At 47.6% G+C, this 26359-nt stretch overlaps 1 protein-coding gene across 3 annotated transcripts in view; it reads right to left on the bottom strand.

The window, feature by feature from the left end:
• The window catches only part of LOC119442614 (potassium/sodium hyperpolarization-activated cyclic nucleotide-gated channel 2), a 411864-nt gene that overhangs the window by 150028 nt on the left and 235477 nt on the right, over nt 1-26359 (bottom strand). The window lies entirely within an intron of this gene.

The raw sequence follows: 26359 nt of genomic DNA on the forward strand, positions 1-26359 counted from the left end.
GCGAGAGCACTTGATGATGATGATGACGTAAAATTGCAAATAAGTGAGTAGCGAATAGTTGAGGAGTATGTTTCAAAAGAAATAAACACATTCACTGAACAATTTAGAATGGAAGGAATTTAGAAAACTTACAATATGAATAGAAAGGAAAGTAAGAATTAGTGTGATATACGTTTTGTTGCTTGTGTTCGTCCTCTTCGTCCTTGTTTTCCTCTCGCGCAGTGGACGATCGGCCAAAAATATGGCGGCACGTTTAAATTAAGATACATAAAATTTAATACGGGAGAAAAGCTGAAAGCGGGAGAAGTGCCACGTGACTTAATTCAATACCGCATGCTTGCAAGTATCGCACAACGTGTTTCACATCGTCGTCGGTTAAGGCGATGTTAAGACGGATAAAGCGCTCTTTGAAAACTCACGGTGTCATTAATTTCGAAATAACAGATTGATTATTAGGAGAGAAAATGAAGGTCAATGTTAGAGTTTTTTTTTAATTTCGCGACGCTGGCACGTCACTGTGACGTCACGGATTTCATTGTTTTTCGTATTTAGGCCACGTTGTCTCAGCAGAAGTTCCCGAAATTCGCCATGTTCAATCTTTGGCGCTTACCAAGCGTCTTACCGTGGTAGGAGTAGTGTTTTTGATGTCGTAGAAGGGTACTTTACTGATACAGAAGAAATAATTTTTCTCTTTATCGTCCCTTTAAGAAAGAGTAACGTAAACCCACGAGGAAACAGAGAGACAGAACCGAGTGAAAATTGAAATGTAGGATTCGATTATTGAACAACCACATGGCAACTGCAAGTGATGTACTCAAAAAAAAAGAAGAAAAAAAAGTAGAGGGCCGGGCGAGTTGGCTGGGTATCATGTAAGAGAACTTCATTCTCCGGACGGCACCACGTGTGTAAAATGCAATATTCTCTGAGGTGATCACTTAAATCCCAAGCAGCGGCCAGATGAGAGTTGACGTAAGCTTTGTTTGTGGTGCAATAAGACAGGAAGAGCTCGGCCACGCTTGAAACGAGAATAATCGATGGTATTCGCTGTTATTCAGAATTGTCTGAGGAAGCCACGGAATAGAAAAGCACGAGGGACAGTGAGGTGGAAACTGTGAGGGTCTTCATTGTATGGCTCCCGGGGATACCTGTCCTTTTCTTTATTACATCCATTTCAGCGCAACAATGATAGACAACAATATTATGGCGCTATTAAGTGCGCACACCGGATGCCGAAAGTGGCTAAAAATGTTGCCTAATGAGGCTAGGCGAAATTTAAGCAATGGGCGTAAAAACCAGCATCCGAAAACTCTATCCTGGAACGGGTGTTCTTCTGGGCCCGGCCAAATTTCGTGGTGTATTCAAATTCCGTCATCTTGACGTTTGAAGCCAATCAGAGAGGCCGTAGCAGCCCTGCGCACCAATCAGAGCTGACAGCAAGAATTCGACTGTCAGCATATGGAATAATTCGACTGTGTCCATAGCCCGTATTCACAGAAAGCTCTTAAGCAAGAATTGTTTGTAAGAGCAAATTCTAGCCACTCCTGACGCTGGATCTACGAGTTTTTTTTTCTCTTTTTTCCTTTTTTTCTTCTTTTTTTTTTGATAAAAGGGGTGTAAGCACAGCGAACGTTACGTCTTTGCAGACGAGTTCCTAGGCGAGACGGGCAAATTTTACTGCTAATGACGTAAGCTTCAGATTTCTTATTGACTGTTTTATCAGTCGTAATGGTTTAAATGGCGAATTTTGGGACAATCACATTTTACGAACTCTCTTTTTTTCAAATCTTTAACGTCGTACCTAATTCGAGATGTCTATCATCGAATGTCAATGGTAAATCTAGGCAATACCGAAACCGAGCGCCGCGGAAGCGCAGAAAAAAGCGACCCCGCTATCACATCAGACCGGAATGCCCCGTGGCGGCAAGCGCGAGGAAGTTGGAAACCGAACGTTTCGGGCAGTCTCGTGGCAGCTACTGATACGACACGCTTTGCCTGGCAAGCGTGTGCTACGCTGCATAGGGTTAGGATTTTCCGCGGCGTGCTATTATTGAAACTTCACCCCACATTTATTTACGAGGAGTTGCCGTCTGATGCGCAGCTGGGACGCGCTCTGTGTCGATGTTGCCTCGACTGAGCTTTGAAATTTGATGATAAGTATCTCGAATTATGTGTGATTTTTCAAGATTTTTAAAATATGGCTGTGCATGAAGATGTCACTGCCTCCAAATTTGCTATCTAGAAACTGCCCCAAGGCACTAATAAAAAAGTCAATGCATTTTTGTTAATTAGTCCTCTGAAGCTCACGTTATTAGCTGCAAAGTATGTCCGCCTCGCCTAGCAACTTGTCTGCAAAAATACCACGTTCGCTGCGCTCATTACGTTTTTTTAATAGAATACATGTATGGTCTCAAAAAACAAAAAGAACACACCCTGTATTATTTTCGAAGGTGACCAGCCATGTCAAAAAGCACTTGCGAACGCGAAGCTTTGTGGATAGCGCCCCACAATAAGCACACCCCTGGTCAGGATAACAAGAAAGCGTCCGCCTTCTTTTATACGCTGACCAAAAGGAATGGCGCAGCACGCTTCGCCTGAATCTTCTCAAAGCAGACTGTCGACAGGGACGACCCATAAACGCTTCGCACAACTCAGCATTTTCTTGAAAAAAAAAAAACACATACACAAGGAAGCGCCAACATACATCGTAATGGTATTGTAGGGGCTTACGTAAAGTAGGTCAGACGAGGGTGTTGAAATATATAGTTCTTTCAGGAAGAGAAACGTCACGAGAATGGGTTCAAGATTACATATGCAACCTCAATCTCGTTTCTCGAGCGGAATTATTCGTCCCAAGTCCAGCGGAGTGGCTGAAAGATGCCAGCCAGAGACGTACCACGACTCGCCTGCGATGTGGATAAGTAGAAAAGAAGCACATCAACAGCGGATGCAGCGTGTGCGTTGCCACGGCGAAAAAAAATTATTAAAATATAGCAGAACGTTATATCGAACCGGGCAGTGACCCCGAAGAAAGCTGACGAATCGTGTACGGCGTCTCTACCCTGTATAAGCAATGGATTCTCTGGTAGCCAATTGGGCACTTCTGTATTGAACGTCCTGGATCTGTCGCAAGTGTCTGCGTGTTCGGACAGCGACCGATCTTTCGATGATGCGTTACCCCATGAGTTGCATCGCAACGCACATAAACCCCGGTTTAATGCTTTACCCCGTTTTTTAGTGCCCACTCGTATTTACTAAAGCTAAGCATTCGCTGGCTTCTCGCCCTGCCCTCCCCCATATATGGCTAAAAAGATGGAGTGAACTGCGCTGACCCCGGGGACAACTTATTCGAAGGAGGAGACTTGGCGTGCCTATCCTGTTGCCAGGATACGACACGTGTTCTCGCAAGGGTCTTGATATGGTTTCTAACGCGGGCCGATCCTGGAGACTGTGCAGCGTCATTCACAGTCTTCCCCAGCCTGATACATCACCCATATTTGACTTCGCGATGCGGATATCAAGGAATGCTGTTTAGAGCAAGTGAGTTGGAGAGAGACAGTTTTATTATTATTATTATTATTATTATTATTATTATTATTATTATTATTATTATTATTATTATTTAAACGCAGAGAAATTTGCTTTGTGGAAGTATTCGCCCACAAGCAAGGGAAGCGGAGTGGGCATAGAAAGGAGATAGGCAGAAGAAAGCGAAAAAAAAAAAATAGTATGTCCTTTTTAGCTACGTTAACGGTGGAGCAGAGAAGGTCAAGCAAAGTCGCAATATTTCCCGTTCCCGCCTGGAAGATTTCGCTCGTCGAGCGCGGCACGTCATGCGGATGTTCCGCGTTGACATATCACCGCGACTCGTCTCAGTTCGGGGACAGCGCCCAACGAATTACGGGACAGATTGGGATTCCGAAGCAGAACTGCTCCGCGAAATTGTTCCCGGCGGAACTGCGAGCGATTTTTTCATTCGTGTTTTCAAAACTCGTCGCTTTGACGAAAGAAATGTACGTCGCTAGCGTGAAGCGGGATCATTCGGCGCAGCCCTTCAGTTTTTGAAACCAAAGATAAGATGAACAAGGGAGGGGCGCCTGCCAGGTGAGATTTCGGTGTAATCAGTGTTCGGGCGAAGGGCACGAAACGGAAGATTGGTCTGCGTACTCGCTCCGTGGCTCTACAACAAACTGAACTCCGTTTTGCGCGGTTAGGTGTCTGTAACGCGTGCAATTGTTTTGCCTGTATACTGTGATCACTTCAATGACGCCTTACATAGTCACCCAAATTCCGTAAGCTCGTAGAAATTAGATCAATGAAGGAAACGTCTGGATTCATTATATACGTAATAGCCTGAAAATGTAGGACAAACAGTTTATGGCACGTAGCTGCTAAGCAACTGAAGGTTATCGTGCTCGTGATGTGAATAAACTAGGACACATGTTATCTAAAACAATTGAGATACAAATGAAATGGGAAAATTAATTTTCTAGAAACAGAATACATGTCATGTCTAACAGAACGGCTCGAATATGACCGGTTTAAGGAATTCTCAAACATAATGGCTATTCACGCCAAAGTAGCTAATTACAAAAGAACAAAGAGGCGTCGATAGAAATGAACTAAGCTTCCGTGTCAATCTTGCTGCGTTTAGTCTTTCGCAATAGACATTTCCGGTTAGCGGCGTTTAACGGTTGTTCCACTTGTTGCCGTTATTTTGCCTCTTCGCGCTGCCTATTTTTCACAGAGATTATTTAGAAGAGAGAGAGAAAAAAAAACATGAAGAAAGAAACTTGGTATTGTCGCTTGCTGAAACAGGAAGGAACAAAATGGCAGGGAACGAGACACGCTGTCACGCCGCAGTGTTGGGATGGCGAAACACCGGCCTTTTATTAACCTACAGCGAGTCATGTCAGAGGAACGTAATAGACAAGGGTATTCCGCTCTTTGTGTGTCCACCTTCACTTCTATATGTCGTAGTGTGCAGTGAATTAGCAGTGAGCCACGAAGAAACCCAGGCCTCCGGTGAAAATTTTGTCGCTTGACGCCTCCGACTTTCCTTCAGGGCATCTGAACTGCGTTGTGTGTGTTGGCACCTTTGCGTGAGCGTGTCTTCTGGGCCCTCTTCCCTATCCTTCTGCCTCCAGTTCCTGCGGCATATAGTTAGAACCTCACATTGCCCGTTCGAGTTGACTTCCTTTTTCTGCCCTGTTTCGTATCCCCCCTTTCTTGTCGTTTAGAATTAGGGCGAACGATGATTGAGAACTGGTGCTCTCTCTCGCAGTTTGAGCAACCAGCCGTTACGCGTTGCGAAATCTCACTTGGCATGCGACGACTCCGCCTCACGTTACACCGCACCAATTTCAATTGCTCGCCACAGTTTTTTTTTTCCCTCTCGCTTTCAACGGAAAGACGTGCACGGTAGCCGGATGAACGGTATAGGTGCGCGTGTAATCGATGCCTCTTCGCGGTCCGCAACGCAGTGTAGTCGACCCTGGCGCACTGACTACCACCGCACTCCGTCAGCACACGGCAAAAAGAAACAAGGGGCAAGAGGGGGGGGGGGGTAGGGGAGGGGGGGGGGGGGGCGCCCCATTATCTTTAGTGGTACGCTGCGCTCACCGCGCAGCAAAGGTGGCTTCGCCGCACTACACAGCGCATTTTGCTGCAATGGCCAATCGCGGAGCGCGACTGGCATGTGAAAGCACCGCGCGCGGAGCGCAGGCTGTAAGGGCCCTTGCCGGGCATTTCGGCGTCGCCATGGGGACGACCTCGAACAAGAGTGCACTGCTTTTCGGCGTGCTGTCCGCGACACGTCCCGAAATGAGTCGTACAGGACGAAACCCCTTGCTCGCACCACCACCCCCCTTTCCCCGCCGCGTCCGGGTCCCGCTCCGCCGTCAGACCACGTCCCTGGTGCCAAGACTGACCTTCTATACGCAATAACGATCCGCGCCGAAAGCGTTACGGTGGCAGGCGCGAACGAGAAGAGGGCCACCACGTTTTGGCCTACTGACCAGTGGCGCCGAGTTGGCAATGTAGGCGCTGCCTCACCCCCTTCTCTACCCCGACCTAAAACATAGACACACGTGCGACACATCTGTATACCTCTGCGCAGCTCGGCGCCACTGCGGGGTAGGAGTGCGATTCCGTCGCGTGGTGCGTGTCGTGCGCAGATAAGCGTTACACGAAACTCGTCGTGTACACGCATCAGTCCGCGCCGTTCTTTTTCGCTTGGTCACGTCGGTTCACCGGAATGATCGGTAATTCTATAGGTGCCTGGGTGTATGTTTGGGTGTATCGTTTGGCGAATTAAATGGGCAGTTGGATCGAAAGGCTGCTGTGTTTCTATTACAGTGCTGGCTGCATCTCTCGCGCCTTGTTGAACGGTTTGAATAGTTGCTCTCCGACAAATTTGTCTTTCCAGGCCCGGCTTACGCGTTAGATGCGACATATTTCATGCTTCAATCAGCTTTTGACGAGACGCTGTCGAATGATCAGATGATGATCACACGATCATAGTCTCTCTTTAGCTTCTTGTTTATTTACTTCCTTATTTTGTGCGACACCTACAGCGCACATAAATGCGCGCGAAGCTCGGTACTGGAAAAGTGAATGAAAGCATCGGCTTGTGTACGTCTGAAGGTCCCGAGCGATTACTCGGCTCTTCTGAGTTGCATGACTTTTTGCGGGGTGACGTGCGGTGAATGACGCATTTTTGTTTTCACGTTTTGATTAGAAAGAAGAAGAAAGGATAGGAAAGGAAGGAAGGAAGAGGAAGGAAGGAAGGAAGGAAGGAAGGAAGGAAGGAAGGAAGGAAGGAAGGAAGGAAGGAAGGAAGGAAGGAAGGAAGGAAGGAAGGAAGGAAGAAGGAAGGAAGGAAGGAAGGAAGGAAGGAAGGAAGGAAGAAGGAGGAAGGAAGGAAGGAAGGAGGAAGGAGGAAGGAAGGAAGGAAGGAAGGAGGAAGGAAGGAAGGAAGGAAGGAAGGAAGAAGGAAGGAAGGAAGGAAGGAAGGAAGGAAGGAAGGAAGGAAGGAAGGAAGGAAGGAAGGAAGGAAGGAAGGAAGGAAGGAAGGAAGTAAGGAAGGAAGGAAGGAAGAAGGAAGGAAGGAAGGAAGGAAGGAAGGAAGGAAGGAAGGAAGGAAGGAGGAAGGAAGGAAGGAAGGAAGGAAGGAAGGCAGGAAGGAAGGAAGGAAGGAAGGAAGGAAGGAAGGAAGGAAGGAAGGAAGGAAGGAAGGAAGGAAGGAAGGAAGGAAGGAAGGAAGGAAGGAAGGAAGGAAGGAAGGAAGGAAGGAAGGAAGGAAGGAAGGAAGGAAGAAGGAAGGAAGGAAGGAAGGAAGGAAGGAAGGAAAAACTTAATAAAGCGAGAAAACCGTATGCACTCCTGCATTGAGCACAGGCTTTCAAGCTCTAAATGCTGGATTTCGCACCAATAAATGTGTTGAACGAAAAGCAGATGTTGCCGGCTTCAGCTAATACGTGATTAGCGGAGTGAGAAGAGAGCCTTTGATGCCAATGTGCATTTGAAAGCTTGCACTCACTGCATTACAAAAAGGGCCACGCAAATTTACAAGCGACCGCGCTTGCTCCGTCTATGCTGATGTGTCATTTCCGCGCTCAACCAGGAGGAAGCGATCCAAAGAAACCGATTTCTCACTACCATTGTTGCATTAAAGTGGCCCAATCTAGCATTCTTTCTTAGCACCCAATATAGCTCACATGCTGTTTTACCGTGCGAACCAAGTCCCCTCCCCCCCTCCCCCCCACCTGCTCTCGCTCTCCCGACCCACCCATTTTCCCTTTTTCCTCACAGCCGATAGGCACGCACATCAGCAGGCTATCGGCGGACCTATCGAGAGGGTTAGCCGCGTCAAAGCCATGCAGGCGAGATCGGCCTAAGTAGATATTAAACGTCGTAAATCGCTTTAGACCCGAATACTGCCGGCCGCATCGGACCCGGGGGGCCACTTCCCTGTGGCGATGTTTGCGCTGCCGACCACGCGATATCCTGCTTGCGCGCAATATTCTAGCCTCGAGAGATTTATCGTCGTAATGTCCGTACATCGAAAGGAACGGTGGGAAGCTCTGAGGGCGCGCCGGGGAGTGTTGAGCTGGAGAGGGGGACGTTGTTGAGCGGAGATCTTTTTACCGGTTCCAAGGCAATGCGTCGACATTCAGCTACTTCCTAGGGCGTTTCTTTATGGGTCCCTCGACCATTTCATAGTCGCGTTCTTTTTTCTCTTCGTTGAACGATCGAACAACAAGGTACACACGAAAATGAGTCCCTTAAGTCACGTGAGTTATACTACACGAATTCTTTCCAGCACTTTGTCTCGCTGGGCGTACTATAAACGGCGCTTCGCTCGCTAAGCGCGAACAAGCATTGCGTCCTGCCCTTACGCAAAAAGCCGTGTATTGCGCAGACGTGATTTCGCAAGCCACAGATCCTTCGTCGGGACCTGTTACGTCACAGTCAGGTGCCAAACTACGCTCTCTGGCAAGATTTGTCGGCAATCTATTGCTCGGCAATGAATTATTCTCCTGACGCAAGCGGTTTACAGTGCCGATATGTTATGTGAGAAATGTCATTGCGCGTTTTTACACACATATTTATCGAAGCAACGTCGAAGTGCCTATAGCGTGGGTGGCGAGAAAATTTTCCTCGTCCATCGCAAGAGAGCAGTAAGTCATAATTAGAGACTATCCGCATCGCCTGAGGTGTTAGGACGCCTAAAAGGTCCGCCAAACAAGTGATGTTCCGACGCAATTCTCTTTGTTCCGGCTCAACTGAAAATCAATATAACACATGGCGCCGGTCTAAATTGGTCGAAAAGCAGCGATGAAAGTAAGTATGACACCTGGGAGCTAGGGACATACTAGAAAAGCGTTTTGTGTTGCTTTTATCGTGTGCACATTTTACTGACTTTGCCCAGTAAATGGTACTTGTCGCCGTTTCCATGGTGTTTTCGGCCCCGTATAGCGTGAAACTAAAGGAAACTTCCTTGCAGAGTCTTCAGTGGTGGTTCCACACAATCACAAAGTAATAGTTTTGCGTGTGAGCAGTGAAGACTGTTACAAATTTCATAACGGAAATAATGAGCACTATAACCAAAAAAAAAAAAAAAAGAAAAAGAAAACGCTTAACCTTGCACTCGGCCGCGCAACGCTTGAAACAGCGAAGCTGGGCGATCGTAGCCCAGCATTTTCCGAAAGTTAGCGCGAATGTTTCATCTTATTACTCATGATGATGACAATTTCTGTTCGCGCGTCTCGAACTTACGGCCGGCACTGCGCGTTGCATAGCGCAGCTTGCAACACCGACACCGCGGTGCAATGCCGACACCGCGTTCCACCGCGTTGCAATGCCGTCAACGCGTTCCAGCAGACCCGCTCCGTGAATGCGTCTCTCTCTCTCTCTCGCTCTCATTTTCTTTATCTCTCTCCAACCTTTCCCTTTCCCTCAAGAACCACTTATCTCCGGAGCATATGGCGCGCAAAACCTCGTTTTCACCTCGCAGAGCACGAGCGTGCGAACGCGCCAGCTGTGTACGAAGGCGACGGCGCTCGAATGCAATCATATGGTGCATGCGCATACGCACATGCGTGGCTGCATAGCCAAGTGGTTGCGGCGCTCCCCCTGGGGCCGTGGTTAGGCGGGTTCGAATCCCGCCTTGGCAAGAAAGTTTATTTTCGTTTATTTCTTGATAGCTTCTTGATACGAACCACAATTTACGGCTGGCTTAAACAGATTCGTTGTTAAAATGTGCCGCTCAGGATATGTGCTTCTACAATACAAATAACGAAGACGCGCACACAGATACAGGGTACGTACATACATACATGCATAGAGGTCGCAGTTTCGGCCGAAGGGCGAAGCACTGATATTGATAGTAAAGTATTTGACAACAAAGTCTTGTAGTTTTATCGGCCGTATAAAGTGCAGTAAACATTCGCTTAACAATTAAATTACCAAACATGGTGTCACTCTTGGTCAAACATGAACAGGCAAACATGAACAGATCTCACTCGATGATCCCGGGCACTCGCTGTCACAACGCTGGCGGGATGAAGAGCGCCGGCAGCGGGGAGCGAACGCTTCGCGCTGGCGCTCGCTTCACTGCTTCACCGTGAATCCTAAATTTCAGATTACGCGACCTCCAACACTGGGCCCGCGAGAAGACATACATACATGAAGCCACCAGTCATTTCGGCTCGGCGTTAGCTTTTACACCCGTCGCAGATTACTGCCAACATAATGAAACACTGAAGACGACAAAATGACTAGAGAAGCACATCATTCACACTAACTCAGTTCATGAGGGCAGATGCTAACATTAGAACAAAACAATTATGCAAGTCCATAAAACAAGTTTACGGATTTGTAGCCAATTCTATGAGGAGTCGGCGGTATAGAGTTCACCCCTGCATTATCAGGTATCTGCTGGCGTTGGCCATGGCATAGACTCTCTCATTCAACGTATCAAACCAGAAGGGGTGTATGCAGGTAGCTCTTTGTATTGTATACATCGTTCTGATGTGCTTTGTTGCACGTGTGGCCATTCACGGGAGAACGTAGAACACGTTCTATTAAGCCGTCCTAAGTTTGAACAGCACAGATGTGCTTTGAAGGTAACATTGATGAACCTTGACAATCGCCCTTTAAGCAAATAAATGTTGCTTGGACTATGGAATAAGGCATCATTGCAGCGATCAGCTCTGAAAGTTTTAAAAACCTTCACCGGAAGTGACATTGTATTTATGTGTTAACGCTTTGTATGTACTTGTGTGTTATCGTTATGTCGCAGCATTCTGTGTGGGTCGTAGATTAATCTCGGCTAACAGAAATAGATTAACACGCAGGATACGGCATGCAGGGCGCTATCTTATCGCACTTGGACTTCATTCAGAACATCACGGCGACGGCGAAATATTCATCTGGAGTGCCCATATAATTGCTATCGTAGCAATAATACATAATATGATTGCAGTATCCAACTCAACTCTTGGGCTATGAGGGATCCAGCAGTGGGGTTGTTTCGGATTGATTTTGACCACCTCGGATTTCTTAACGTGCACCCAAAACACGGTATACGAGCGTTCTTGGATCTCCTCTCCATCGGAATGTCGGTACGGCGGTGGCGAATACACTGTAATATACACACTTCGGAAAAATAACATTTGGGTAAAAGAAAAAAAAAAGAAGAAAAACAACCATTGCTCATGAAATGTGCAAAATACACCCGGATATCACCGTTCGTATGACTGAAATTTCGGGCGCAGTAAAGAAAGGGCCTGAAAACTGAATTTCATTATGATCCTCTAGAACGATGTTTCGACGAACGATGTGTCACTTCTTTCTTTTGGCCTTGTTTTGTAAGAAAAAAAAAAGAAAACTCTTGCGTTAGAATTTTTTGTAAGAGAAAATGTCAGCCGATCCTGATGCTGGACATATTATTAGCGAAGGCGGTTAGCTGGTGGCAAAGAGCACTTACGAAGAAAAACCTTTGTGAAATCGGCGCTTGGTTAGTAGTTCATTGATGTCACGTTCACTGAAACGACAATTCGCTGTAGTTAGTGAGTTCATGAAAAAACTTTAGTCATGCCCTTTCCACTAACTTATTTTTTACAGCGAAGCTGTTAGCCTCTAGTTGGTCGGGATTTCTCGTGGCGTGCGCACGCCCCCCCCCCCCCCCCCCCCCCCTCCCCTAGAAAAAAAAAAAAAACGAAAAAAAAACGGCAGCTGGAATAAGGGTTTGTGTTTGAGTTTCCGCCTTGCGGAATTATGTTTTCTCGTATATTCGAATTACAATGCGATGCTATCATGTCTGCAGGTTGTGTGTAAGTCGTACTTTACAAATTTTCTTACGCATTTTACTTCGAGAAATTCAATTAGTTCAATAACGAATTGCGCCAGCCGGAGGGCTTAAAGAATGAGGATGGATGCTGTACTAACGCTACCGCTCGATCGGCAGAAGATGTCGACGCTGTCGATGCTCACCTGCAGCTCCGACAGCATAGAAAGCTTGCTCTACAAGCGCTTCTGCCCGAAGGCCATGACCCCCTCCCTCCTGGGCTTCCACGCCGGGAACGCGTGGCACTCCGCCGTCTACGCACCGGCACGGCAGTCACGCCTGCGTTCAAAGCCCAATACATCGACAAGTCGCTTGACCCCACCTGCGGAACTTGCACCACGGGTGCGCCAGCCACAGCCCACCACTTGCTATGGACATGTCCTGGCCTGTCATCACTGCGAAGCATCTGCCTTGCTGGGCTGCAGAGCTCAGTCGCCACTCTCAATGACTGGATCCTTCCTAGAGGGACCCCTCAACACCGCAAAGCTATATATGACAGCTTGCTCACCTACCTTATAAGAAGCGAAACCATTAACTCAATCTAGGCACCTCACCGGAAAAACCACTGGGGTTGCCTTTTCATACAAGTACAATTTTCTATTTTTTTATGACTGAATAAACGTATTTCTCTCTCTCTCTCCGCTGAGTAGCGGCCGCGGCCGCTCAGGCAGACTTCAAATGGCAGCTGGAAAATGGCTTTGTCTTTCAGTTTCCGCGTAGCAGATTTGTATTTTCCCGTATATCCGAATAACAATCCGAAGCTATCATGTCTACAGCTTGTGTGAGTCGTACTTTACGCATTTTCTGACGCAATTTACTTTTAAACATTCGTTTAGTTCAATAAGGCACTTGCGCTTGGCGGATGGCCTAGAAGAACGAGGATGTATGCTGCACTTCCGCACACGCGCGTGCGCGCGTGGAATACGCCGCTTGCTGTGGTGTTGCTTGTGTAACGTCGTCTAACGTCCGCACCAGCTTCGCTGTACATCCGCTTTCACAGGACGGAAGGAGGTAGATTTTTTCAAGCGAAGCTTGCATACGCTAGCCTGCGCCGGCGATGTAACTATAAAACTCCGGCTTCAGCGGTGGATCGCCGGCGCCGGAGCGTGAGTCACGCGCTCACGGCAAGTGCGCAGCCAATCAGAGTGGTTTCACTTCCGCCGGAGATGAAAAGGGCGGGAAAGGGTTTCGCTAGCTCGCGCTGCGCCCGCTTCGTTTCCGTTCCGTTCAAGTCTCGGAAAACCGATGGGACGGCCGTGCATTGTGGGTACCCCCGAACAAGAGGCAGCTCTCGCCGAGTGCCGACGGCAGATCGCCCGTGAAAGGGCGCGTCGTCGACGGGCCGATCGTACGGTGCGAGCCGCTTAAGCTGCGGCACTCCGCCAACGCCTAACTGATCACCTGACCTTCCCTTGATCTCGGTCATGTTACTCACAAGAAACATAACCGTCAAACACAAGGTACACCCAGGACAAGCTTCGCTTACCCCATTTTCCGGTATGGGAAGGGCCGAAGATTTTTTTTATAGACCGTCTCACAGGAAAGTGAAAAGCATCTTCTCAGGACGCTCTCCTGATTACGAAGCCGCTTCGCCACTGTTTCAGGAGCGCCCTTCAACTCACTGTCGCGAGCTACGACGGCACCATGTATTTACCACCAGAGCAGCGCGTCGTCCCTCGGACACGAATAGCATCGCGCGACGAAAAACACTTATTAGCGCAGTCGTTTGTAAACGCTAACTTTAGCAACCGCTGCTGTTCGCAAAAAAAAAAAAAAAGACAGGACGTGAGTGGTACACTCAGGAGCTCCTCTGCCAGAGCAGCCATGCAAATGAGCTCCCCTTCTAGTCGGAAGGTTCGCCATTACGAATAAGCCCCCCCTCTCTCTCTCTGCCCGTTCTTTTTTTTTTATCAGGAAAGGTCTAGGGAAGAGTACGGTCGCACATGCAGGGGAGTGAGGCTAGGGAATGAAGAGGGCAGCGACCACAGGACCTGGGGCAAACGACGCAAAACAAATAGAGCAGAAAAGGGAATAAGAAAAGAAGGGAAAGTACTTCGAGCGAGCGCGGGACAACTCTTCCGGCCTCCGTTCCCTAATGGTCTTCAAAACGAACCGCCTCATGCCGTTTTCTATCTCTCTCCTTATTTCTCTCCTTCTTTCTGGTGCGTGTGCGCCGCTACCCGTGTGCTGCTGCGGCCCGGGACATTTAGACCGGCAGCGGAGGTAGGTCCCCACTTAGGACCATCGATTCTTGTTTCGTCTACTGAAGTTATAGTTGCCTCCCGTTCTCCTCTTCCTTACAACTCCCTTCTCTGTTTGCCCTTCTCTCTTTACATAACCCTTAGCTACCCTCTGCCAGCCACACGGTGTTTGGGGCTTCCTATAGTGCCTTTTATTTCTTCACTGCGTTTCCTACTCATCGCGCTATAACCAGTGGGAGCGGTTCTATTTAATAAAGAAAAAAAAGAAAAAATACTGAGAAAAATACGAAGAACCAAAACGAATCGCATGTGTCCGCCCGCCCTCTCCTCATGCAGCGCTTCATCAGGGCGCAACCCTTCCGCGAGTCCTACTGGGAGACTTGCTCGGCCTTGCTGCGTCGTCTTCCACTGACGCTCGTTGTGTTTGCTTCACAGGTTACACGTTTTTACGGGCACTACAACACGCTTCGTCCATTTCGACGCGTACTCCTTTTCTTCTCCGCCGCATTTTCTATCTCTCTTTCTGTCTGCTCTTAGGCTCCTCCTTCGTCCCACAAGAGAACAATGTTTTTTTTTTCCCTTTATTGTTTTCGTGGACTATGCTTTGCGATTTCTTGTTGGAATTTCTATCAGTCTTCGTTGCTCACAATGCCCTGGCCTGCAGTAGACACCCTCTTAATTCGCTTCCCTAACCAACGGCGACTTAAGTTATGTCAACGCGTGTGGGCAGAATACCCCGCTGCAGAACAAGCGACGACGTGCCTTACTGGACGCCGCTTGCCTCAGCGCCTATATTGACTCTTACTGCACGGTATAAATCGGAAACACTCCTCCGCGCTGTAGAGTATCTATAGCATTTAAAAATAAATGCATCAGGAATGCATTTCTGGGACGCGTACCCAATAAGCTTACTGTGGTAGGGTAATTACTAAGCCTCTGAACGAATCTTTGTACACATCGAACTTCATTCGCACAATTAGTGAACCTATAGTACAGCTTGTTACAAGAGCTTCTACAAGCGCTCAGGGTATCGCGTCATATGCCACGCTGGCTGACGTGTCACGTATAATGTGGCATCCGGGCGGGTTAGACTCATTGATCGCGCAGGGCTCATACATGCAGCGTCCAAAGCATTTGAAAATGACAGTCAATAGCCTCCTTTTGATGTTGGTACTTTTTCTGTACTTTCCCTTTGGGAGCTGGGTCGTCAGCGTACATGCAGCACGTGCAATAGAACTACGAGCTTTTTTTTTTTTCCGTTTCCCGAAAGTCCAACATGTAATACTGTTCACTGAAGCTTAATCGTCATTTTTTTTTCTCTCGGAAAGTTGAACAACTCATGCTGATTAGGATCTCGGTACATGTTCATCCTAGCGCTTCACGTTTGTTTGAACGCGGCCGTGTTTTTTTTCAGCGTCGAGGGACGACTACAGGACTTCAGCAGCAGAAACACTCGGCACACAAAGTATTGTGGTGCTTCTCTGCGGGGCACAAAACGCATTTATCAGTGTCCCCTCGAGCGAAACAGGTAAGCAGTGTTGTAAGACAGGTCATCATTATTGAAAAAAAAATACCTAGCTCGGAACTAGTACCCGCATTAAATTTGAGCTCTGAGGACCCAGTGGTTTAAGCGAGCGAGTTTATGCCGCGGGCACTCCAAATACTAATTATGCATGATCGAGCATGCGCTATAGCGCGCTCGCACGAAGCTCCCGTCGAGCACGCGAGCGTGGGTAAACTTGAAGCTGCGCTTCTTTGTGCTGTGCTTCTTCGCGCTAAAAGCGCACAGTATGGCGAAAGCTGTAGTTGCGACGCCAGCAGACTGAGCCGGATTCGCGAAGTATTTCCTGAACACAGAAAGCTCGCGCTCGACCGACTCACGTATTTTGGCAAATCGCAGTTGCTACTAATACACTATACACACACAAATACAGACAAAATATTATTTCGCCTAACAACGGAGAATTCATCGACGATTACGTGCAATGCACACAGGCTTCATACAAAAGAATACGAGGAGTCTTGCTAGTCCTTAACACGCACAGATTAATTATTGAGAGTGTCTATAGTGAGAGTGTCTATAGTCCATATATGCACGGAGGTTTATCGACCGCATAAATATGGGTTTTAAAGGCAATGTATGATATAATGGTATTCAGTTTTGGAGCATCTAATTTCTACAGGATGCCTATCGAGAATACTTTGGTGATGAACACCATATCGTTTTCTTCATTCACAGCTTCCACCCCGCTGCCGAGGACAAAGTATTAGCGATGAGCGATTGTACGCAGCACTATGTTTTAGCTGTAAGCTGTGAAACGTCACGGCGGCCTCATTGACGTCATCGCACACCCACTAAAAGTTATGTATTATTAGCAATGGGTAACGCTTAAGTAAAGCTGTATACGTAATCTGCTGCACGGCTTTTATGAGAGAGAACACAGACTCCGTACGTGTGCCCGCGACTTCCTCCCTTCGCTTGACGCACAAGCCGCACTCAGCTCTTCTCAGTACCGCGAATCTTAACGTCGGTACGCCATGCGCGCGCTCTGCACGTGGACGCGTCGCGGAGGTGCACTTCTGACTTAATCCCTACTTCTATACTGCAAAACACCGGCGTTGCCGAGAAGTGTCAGCCAGACTTGTTTGCCAGAGGGCGGCGTGTTCGGGAAGTTTCGGCTCAAGAGTAAAATCCCGTTGAGACGGGACCGAAGGCACCGCCAAGTATACGCAACCTCGCCCCACCACCGCGAGCACGGCAAGAGAGTCGTGACGATGCAACGAGGGCCGCCGTCGCCGCAGCCGCGTCTCAAGCTCGGCAACGGGAAATAAAGGGGCAGGAGGAGGAAGAAAAGGTAGGGAACGCATGCCGAGAGAACACTGTTTGCATTCACTTTAGAGGAAGCCCGGGCTATTAGGGACAGACTCGACGAGCGAGCAGACGCTGAAGAAATCAGAGCGAAAGCGTTCTTTCTTTCTTTCTTTCTTTCTTTCTTTCTTTCTTTCTTTCTTTCTTTCTTTCTTTCTTTCTTTCTTTCTTTCTTTCTTTCTTCCTTCCTTCTTTCCTTTCTTTTTTTCTTTTTCTTTCTTTCTTGTTCGTTTGTTTGTTTGTTTGCACATTAGGGTTCCTTCGTTTTGTTCTCACTCCTCTCTGTCTCCCGTATACACGTTCTTCTCCCCAGTTACACTCGCTTTCATCTCGAACACTTATGTTCGCATTCGAGCTCGGCTCGTCCCACACCTCAAGCTTCCCTCCAGCGCCCGCATACACACGCACACTACACATTCCGGCTCGCGCGTGCTCTGACGTCGCTTGCGTAGACGGTCGACGTGCCTGCGGCGCCCATTGAGTCCCCCCGCGCGCCGAGCGCGCACAGCGCACACCTGCGGTAGGTGCAGCACGAACTTTATGGCCGGGCCAGCCGGCCGTTCGACAATGAAAGCGCTAAGAACGCGCCGAGCCCGCGCGCCGCCGATATCACGTACACCACCACACGGGCGTCCACTTGCGTGCGCCGTTGTATAACCCGGTGCTATTGCGTATACTCACGGGTACGCGTTGGTTTGGTCGCTCGGGCTGCCTTCTATTGGGCATCATTGAGGCTGGGATGAGGGGGGGGGGATATAAATGCTACGAAATAGGCGCGCATCAAACGGCCGGTCGTTAACGTTCCAAGGTTGCCCGTTGGTGCGGAATGGAGCGCGCGTCTGAGCGTTCCTCCTTGAACGGCTATTATAGTAGCCGTTCGATTCAAAGACACGTGCAATCACGATTTTGATTACACGATATCTTCGCGTATGGCACACTTTGAGGTTGAAACTATCGATCCGTCTCCGCTCCCCGAACGTACCTTATGGCCCTTTTCCGGCTTCGCGTATTGCCCCTTTTAAAGCCATTCGGTGGTTTTAAATTCTCACCAACCTTTTCTTCTATTGAAATCAGGGGTTCGACGAAAACTCGTCTGGTCGGGATTGCTCATAGTCAAGGGTAACACGGCCCCTCATTTTATTATTGTGTGTGTATTTTGGAAAAGATGACGAACAGAAACGCTCAAGCTGCCAATGATACCTTATTTCAAGTTATTGAACGGACCATGGAGGGTAGGATAGAGTATGGTAGACAGGAGAGTGTCGAAATGGGCTATGGTTAGGAAAAGCTGTAATTCCAATTCCTCCGTTTCCCTTAATAAAGGGCAGCGTATACGTAGCCATATACGTTGCGAAAGTATTTCCCAAGGTGCCGTTATATTAGAATAATGCGTCGCCTGCCAAAACATTTCTCATTGCTGCAAATTTTGCAAGCCCGCGCCATTATATAGCCAAGAGCGTCCGTAGAAAATATAAAATCGCCTAGGAGATGTTCTTATAATTCAGGACGCTTTTCTATAGAGAGAGAGAGACTGCAGCCGATTCCACAAAATTTCGAGATCACTAATTCGGGAAACAGAAGATCCTCCCGCAGATTACTGCGCAAGTTTGCCGCAAGGAAACTTCCTTACGGAGTGGAACGAGCGAAGATTGAAAGGGAAGATTGCGCGAATTGCAAAAACGTGGCCGTTTCACTAAAGACAGAAGTACATACACTGAAAGCAAGAGGCAGCTAGAGTGGAGGTTGAGTGTTATATGCGCTGCTCTGCTGGAGTTCGCATCATAGCACCCGCAGAAGAACCAAGTCGCCGGGAGGTACATGCGCGCGAATCCGACTTTGCAATCACGAAGCTCGAGGACCCGGTCAGTAAAAGGGTTCCTTTAGGGTTCCGAGAAAAAAAAAGAAAAAGTCTAAAGAAAGAGAAAGAAAGAATAACGTAGCTCAAAATGTAAGCAAAGCAAAGCAAGACCAACAACAAAAAAACAAGCAAGAAGAAGACGAAGAGGTCGCTAAAGCGGTGATACACCCTGCGGCGTCGCTTTCGTTTCCGTTTCCGGCGTATAGCGCACAGTCCATTCTCCTCAGTTGCAAAACTCGTGGCGTGTTCCAGAACCATCCAGAACCAGAGATGCACCCCGAGTACGCTTTTCTTCTTCTTCTTCTTCTTTCTTTGGCTGTAATACGGGAAGCGTCCCCTTCCGTGTGCGCATTTCTATTTCTTTTTTTTTTTTCACATCACCCTTCCTCGCTTCCGAGCTCATCATTTTTCCCGTTAACCGCACTTCCGAAACTAAATCACCAACATGATTTAAACCGAGCGCGCGCAATATTTCTTCTGGCTTCTCCGCACTTTACCACCGTTCTTGTATCTGCCTCCTTCTCGGCATGTTTGTTCTTGTTTTCCCACCGCTCTTCTTTTGTTCCGTGTTTACTCCTTGCTTTCACTGAAGGTTGACCGCACCTCCCCACACTCTTGCTCTACAGGAAAGCGCCGACTTACGTACACGTGCCCTTATGTTTTTATACCTTTATCACTCGCCTCTCTCATTAACGATGTGCTGCGCCGAGTGCCCTCATACGAAGCAGCGGACTCAGATTAATACCGGGACACGTACCTACAGTGTTTTACGTTCACAAAGATCAGGGGACGAATCGACAGAATTTTCCCTATACGTGTACTGTCTTCCAGTGACCCGGCCACCATCGCTAACAATATATCCAACGTCACAAGTGGCTGTAACATGTTCTTGCTGTTCGTGAGCATTCAAGCCAATTGTGATGTAGGACATCACATTACTGAAGGCGACCAGCCAATAGCAAGTGATACAACGAAAAGCTTTCCGAATTCGTGCCCGTATACATTCACAAATACCTTCATAAGTCTGAAGGTTATAAACAGGGATAAGGTGCCTCAGAAAGGCCGGCCAACGTTTCGATAGCAGGACCTATCTTCGTCAAAGGCGGCCTCGTAATCCTCGGCAGGTTAGCTTTAACAGGTTAGTAGAGTGACGTCACGTCGATGTCGGCTGGCTGTAAAGGGAGAGACTGAAAAGAAAATGAGCGCTGTCACGTTGACGAGCGTTGACCAAGATAGGTCCTCCTATCGAAACGTTGGCCAGCCTTTCTGAGGCATCCTATTCCTGTTTATAACCTTTATATCCCGTGTGCTACTCCATCTGTCAGCCCCCTTTTTTGATTTTGGGTATTCATAAGTCTGAAGTGGCGCGTAATAACAAGCGCGAGCCAACCGGGCGAGCGAAACTATTAGTGAAGGCTACCACCCAACGACAAAATGTTCTTACAAAAGCAAACATTAGTGAATTCGGCCACGTTCGATATATTATCTTCTTCGCTGCCTCGGCTGCCTAGCCTTTCTTATTACGAATGGTGCAGGCATGTGAATGATTTTGAGCCGGAATGTTTTGCTAAAGTAAAAAGGCAATCTTTAAGGCAGTCTAGAGATTGCCTTACAAAGGACTTCTGCCAGCAGGTACCTCCTTAGGCGCACATATACTCTACAGAAATTCTGTAGAGAATATTCGACCAAAAGTGGGAGGCTGCAACTCCCTACACTGTGTCTATAGGCAACTTACGGAGCACTGGCCAATCAAGCCACCAAACGAGGCGACGAGCCGAGACTCAAGTCAATGATACAAAGCGCTCTATCCATACAGGAGGCTGATTGACAAAGCCGCTCACACATATAAAGCATGCGTAACAGCGGGCATCTGCGAATCCCCTAATGCAACTGCGTCACACGCCAAGGCACAAGCCAATGAGAAAAAAAGGTCTCCCGAAAGAAGTTTCGTAAGAGATGCCTCAGGTGTAATTTATTTTAAAAACAAGTTATAATATTTATTGAAGTTTTACGTGATTTCAATGCTACACTGTGTGCAAAGAGGTACACCGCATAGTGAAAAGTTCGAAGTTAATTTTAACCACCTTAGATTATTTGTCTTGCAATTAAATCTCACTACTGCAAGCGATTTACCGCGATCGGAATGTGACCGTCAAGGTCGGGAGTCAAGACTGTGATCTCGTACAAGGCGGCAGGAAGCCATATTAACTGGGCCAACGCGGTGGTTGCCATTTCGTTCTGCACTTAACTTTGGACATGGAGAAAAAACAAGACATAAAAAACGATTTTGCCAAGATTTATCAAACAGATCCAACTGTAGTGAACCTGCGCAACTGATTAAATCAGACAGAGTTAAGTATAGTTCTGCTGCTATTAACCGTTGCTGCCAGGAGAGAGAACTTGCTACTGCAGAATTAACTATCTCCAGCTGTGCTCAACTCACCGTTTCCTCGGTCTTTCATTTACTTGCCTTGGCATAGCATCGTTCGCATTACGTTTTTTCTTTTCTTTTATTAATTTTCAAATGTATTTCTTCTCCGACATTACTTCCCGCTTCCCAGTGATCGCGTGCATAACAGTGATGCCGGGAAGTGGTGGGCAGAGCTTGTGATGCAATTCGCTTTATTGCGGTTAGACGAAATGGTGGCCGCAACCTTTATGACCCCCGATTGCTTGCTCTCTCTCTCTCTCTCTCTCTCTCTATATATATATATATATATATATATATATATATATATATATATATATATATATATTCGACTTTTCGAGTTAAGTAACACATTATTTCAATTACATAGGCTACTAATAGCTCATTATCTTAATAGTTGTGCACCTCCGTGCAGCCCGCTCCTTCTGCCAGCGCGCAGGAGGTTGCTACCGCCCGTATGGAGTCGTTAAAGCAATCGTAAAGGTGCTTTTTTTAATGTTTATTTTCCTCATTATTATTATTTTTCTCATGAAAGTAATTGCACATCAGATAAAGCCTATGCAGCAGCGTTTGAAGAAGGTATATTGAGCTGCGTACGTGTGGCAGCTTGTTATACTACATACCACTCATTAAAATACCACATTAATTAATTAATGAGATTCGGTCAGAAACCTAACTCAAAGATTCTGCAGGGACAGTCGTTGAAAACTAACCTGCACACACGAAAGTTCTCGCCGCATATTCAAAGGTACTTTCAGAGTCCAGTCGTCTTCAATAAGCATAGCAAGACCCGATGCAGCGCGGAGACTTTGGGTATACTTGTTAATTGCGTTATATTAGAACAGAGAAATTCGGCTGGATTAGCCAACTCACATCTGCGCTCTCTGCCGCTTTCATTGCGCATTTAACCATTCGATTGCCGTTCGGTGCAAAGCAGCTATACTATCTTCGCGTTCACAAACGCCTGCTGGTTTCCTATCGTCATGATAAAGTCTCATGCACCTTTTGTTGTTGTCACGAGTCCGTCGAGCGTGTCCTCTGCCATTGCCCTTCTTTTTATAGCCAGAGCATATTCGCAACGTGCTTTATAGACCACTTGGGTGACAGACCTCACACGAATAAATGAAGAAAAAAAAAAGGGTATTGGGACCCAGTAGTCGAGCGTCATCCTCACAGTCAGTAGCTTGAAGAAAATCTACGGAAACGTACGCGTAACTTATTTATACACGCCGATTGTGGTTCTTACTGTCAGCCTAGTGACCATGGCGTTCGGCTGCCGAGCTCAAGGCCACGGGGTCGATCCCTAACGTCGCGGCCACCGCATTTCGATCGGCGCATAATGTCAGAATGCTCGTGTACTTTGATTTATGAGCACATTAGTTAATGAACCCCGGTGGTCAAAGTTATTCCCGTGTCTCCCACCACTACGTGCCTTGTATTCACTTCAGGGTTTTGCCGCGTGAGAAACTCGAGAATTAAGAATTCTAGTTCTTGCTTTCACTGACATTTCATCGGAATTTCGGGCTATCCTGACCCTGTTGCCACTGAAAGTGAAGGGTGAAAATGTGTAGACGGTTAGCCAGTGTAAATATTCGCTAACTGCCATGTAAGTTTGGTCGTTCCCACCAGCTCCACTCAGTCGATTTTATTTGCGACCCTCTGGAATGTGTCCCCCTGCTTCAGTGAAGTAGCTCTGCAGGCTCTTGAGTAGCATGTACGAAGCACGCTATTCTGTCCAAACTCGCGCAGGTTTTCCTCTCGCTAAACATTCTTCTTCTTTCCCTTTTTGCAGGCTCGTGCCTCTGATACCACCAGCTTACGTTAAACAACACTGACTTCTCTCCCTCTAAGCCTGACTAAATAAGGCTAAAAAAGTCGCGCTAAATAAACCAGCAGCCTAGTGACAACAGGCGTTCACACGGGAAGACGGGACAACGTTGACAGGAAACGGGGAGCGCTGTGCAATAGCTTTTAGCCGGACAGGAAGCCACAGAACGCCACGATGTGAACCCGATACCTGTTTTCTCCACCGCTTCTATAAAATCCCTCGACGGCCCGCATACATACCCCTCCCCTCCTCCTCCTCCTCCTCCTCCTCTATACACAACATCGATCGTCCCAGCAAGTGACGTCACATGTGTGCGCGATATACAGCAGCTCGCGGTTTCCCCAGCTCGCGGATGTGTTTAATTAGCGCGGCGCACGGCGATAATTTACGCGGCCACATTTTCGTCGTGCAATTTCACCAGGCGGCAACCGGGGAAGCAATCTAGCCGTCCCGTGCTGGAGCCGGTGCAATGGTTCATTGCCCGCACCCGCCGTGGGTACGCCGCTGCGGTTACCGACATCGATTTCTACGTCACCTCCACTCGTTGTTCCGATGGGCCCGGCTTCTTGCCCGGTTACCATCGCAGAGAAATGATCAAGTTTTTCTTTTCTTTTTTTTTTCTTTTTTTACTGTTTCTTCTGACGGCTTACACAAGCATGAGCTCACAGTTATGGAGGAAAATTAGGCGAAATAGTCGCTCGTGGCAGCCTTATGTCATAATTTGTACGAAATTGACTGGAGCAATCGGGCAAAAAATAAAAAAAAATAAGAAAAAAACATAAAAAATACATGTCAAGAAGTTGCAATTTAGTTATACCAAGACCCCGGATGAAGATGGCGTGGAGAACAAACTCGCCCATCTTGCAATATATTTGGCGCGTGCAACGAACGTCTAGGGGACGCGCCACGCCCAGCTCTTTAGTGATCTCCTTCCGTGGCTCGCCTCTTAAAATCTTCACGGCTTTGTAACGCGCTCTATTCCTCTTCCATTCTTCCCCATCTCCTGCGTTAAATAGCCGCGATGCCGTAGCACAAGGCAGGCAGTAAAAACGATGAAAAAGAAAAAGAAAAAACGCGTGCCTGTTCTGATCGGGTGAGAGGTTGTTATCTGGCGACCTCGCAAAACATGATGGTGATAGCGCGAGAAGCATGTTATCGAAGTACATTTGAACATTACCTGAAGCTGGAGAAAGGCACGATAGTTCATAGCTACGCTCAGAGTTCGCAATATTCGCCCTGTTCCAAGACGGAACAGGCGTCGCGCACTACGTTGCTGCTATTTAATCGGAGTGCTAAACTTTAGCGTCACCTATGTAGTGCTGCGTCTAACTTCAATCGGCGGCACATTATAATGCCGAATGCATTATCAGGCGAGTTGAACGACTGTAACGATTCTGCGTTCTTTTTTTATGAGTGCGCATGTGTATGTGCCTTTTTTCTCGCTGTGCGCATTTTTTTTTCAATCTTTTTCATCTTTTTAGTCTCGCCTTACCCGTTCCCCAGTGCAAGGTAACCAACTGACTGTTTGTCTTCAGGTTGACTTCCGTGCCTTTCGCCTCTCATTTCTTTCTCTCTCTCTCTCTCTCTCGCCCCTTTTGTCTATCTTACCTCGTGACGGGGATATACGTCAGCAAACAAAAATACAGCGTGAGCACAACGTTGTGAATTCCGTACAATAATATGATTACACAATAAGCAACTGCATAACTCGAGCACCGGTCAATATCCGAAAGAGGTAGGTCAGCTTATGGTTACGCATCACGACGCTATAGACGGAGAAAACCGAAACAGAGTAGGCTGGAGGGAGAGCAAGGTGAAAGGGCGTGCATCACGACATCTGTAGCGGCAAATATTATCCGTCGATGTTGGCAAGCGTCAGTATGCAGTCATACGAGTCCAGTGAGCATTGATCCAAAAAACTCTAGCCGTGGGAGCCCGGCCATCTACAACCTGAAGGATCAGTCGGCTTGCCAGTAAACAATTTCATCCATTTACTGGCGTGTGGAAAAGCAATGCATATCAGTAAACGAAGAATGACAAGCGTTAACCTCTGCTTACTAAACACGCCGTGTTGTTTTTGCAAGCCGTCTCGAAGCCACACCGCCGCATAATAATCTACGCATGTTCCACGCTCACGTCGTTCTCACAAGAATCACGCCGATATAGGCCATCTCGTGCTGGGCCAGTTCTGTTTGCTCACATAATTAATGCAGTGTAAGATAGCATTACGCATATATGCCAATCAGAAGTAATCTGGAGGCAAGTCACGAGTGCAGTGGAGTTGTAAGTGACACATTTCTTCAGACAGCCCGATAACAGCAAGTTCAGCGCCTCGAGCAGATGAGAGATGACGTGAGTTGCACCACCGAAATACGCAATGTAATGTTGCCGAAATATCGCCTCGAACAACGTCCGCTTCCCTTACTACACGACGGATGTGAAAGCGAATGTGACTTGTTCGGTAGGAAAGAACTGAAGAAAAAAAAGCGTTTATTCTTATTTTATTTAGATTTTTCATTCTGTCTCAGTTTCCTACCATTTGTTTCAACGCAGAAGGCGCAAACTTAAGTAAGAATTGCCTCAAAAGGAGAAAAAGAAATCGGCTTTCACTATGTCTGTGGCACATTTCTGAGCATCCCCTTCCCCCCTTTCCCGCGCATATATATTTTTTTATTTATACCGAAGAGAACACTTTCTTCAGTTACCGTGGCGCGTCGACTTGGTGCTAGCTTAAGTGATTAGATTGCATCTGGCGTCAGGTTCACGACTGAGGAAACAAAAGTCATGTACGCATTATGTCCACCATTTATTCCGTATTCTTCCCTCTCAGCCACTTTTCCCTTCTGTCAAAGAAAGAAATAAAGAAACTTCTCCCCGTATACGTCACTTCCGTTTGACGCACCGCATATCTCCCCTATATAATTTACTCGGCGCAGTGAAATCAAAGCGACGGGTCGTGCCAGCCAGGAATGAGATGCAGAAGACGGGTGATCACACAGTGCCCACCAATAATCCTGTCGAACGCGACGCCGGCTGTACGAAACGCCCAGGGAAGTGTTAGAGGCGCACAATGGGCGAGCCTGTGTTCCCTTTCCGAAGGCGCGCAGCTGTTGTCGCCACCAATTGCAAGACACAACCCGAAGCTTTTTCCGCGATGCACCGGATTTGGGAGGCGAAGTTATCCAAAGCATAAATCGTTGGCGGCGACCGTGTGTGATCCGTTTATTGCGTTTCAGCCCATGCAGTCGAGAAGATTCGCTTCACCACAGTACACCTAAAGCGGCTTCACCCTCGAGTCTGCTTCGCACGTGCCCGTTGCTCGTTTCA

Source organism: Dermacentor silvarum, chromosome 2 (assembly GCF_013339745.2).
Source record: "Dermacentor silvarum isolate Dsil-2018 chromosome 2, BIME_Dsil_1.4, whole genome shotgun sequence".
Classification (NCBI taxonomy): domain Eukaryota; kingdom Metazoa; phylum Arthropoda; class Arachnida; order Ixodida; family Ixodidae; genus Dermacentor; species Dermacentor silvarum.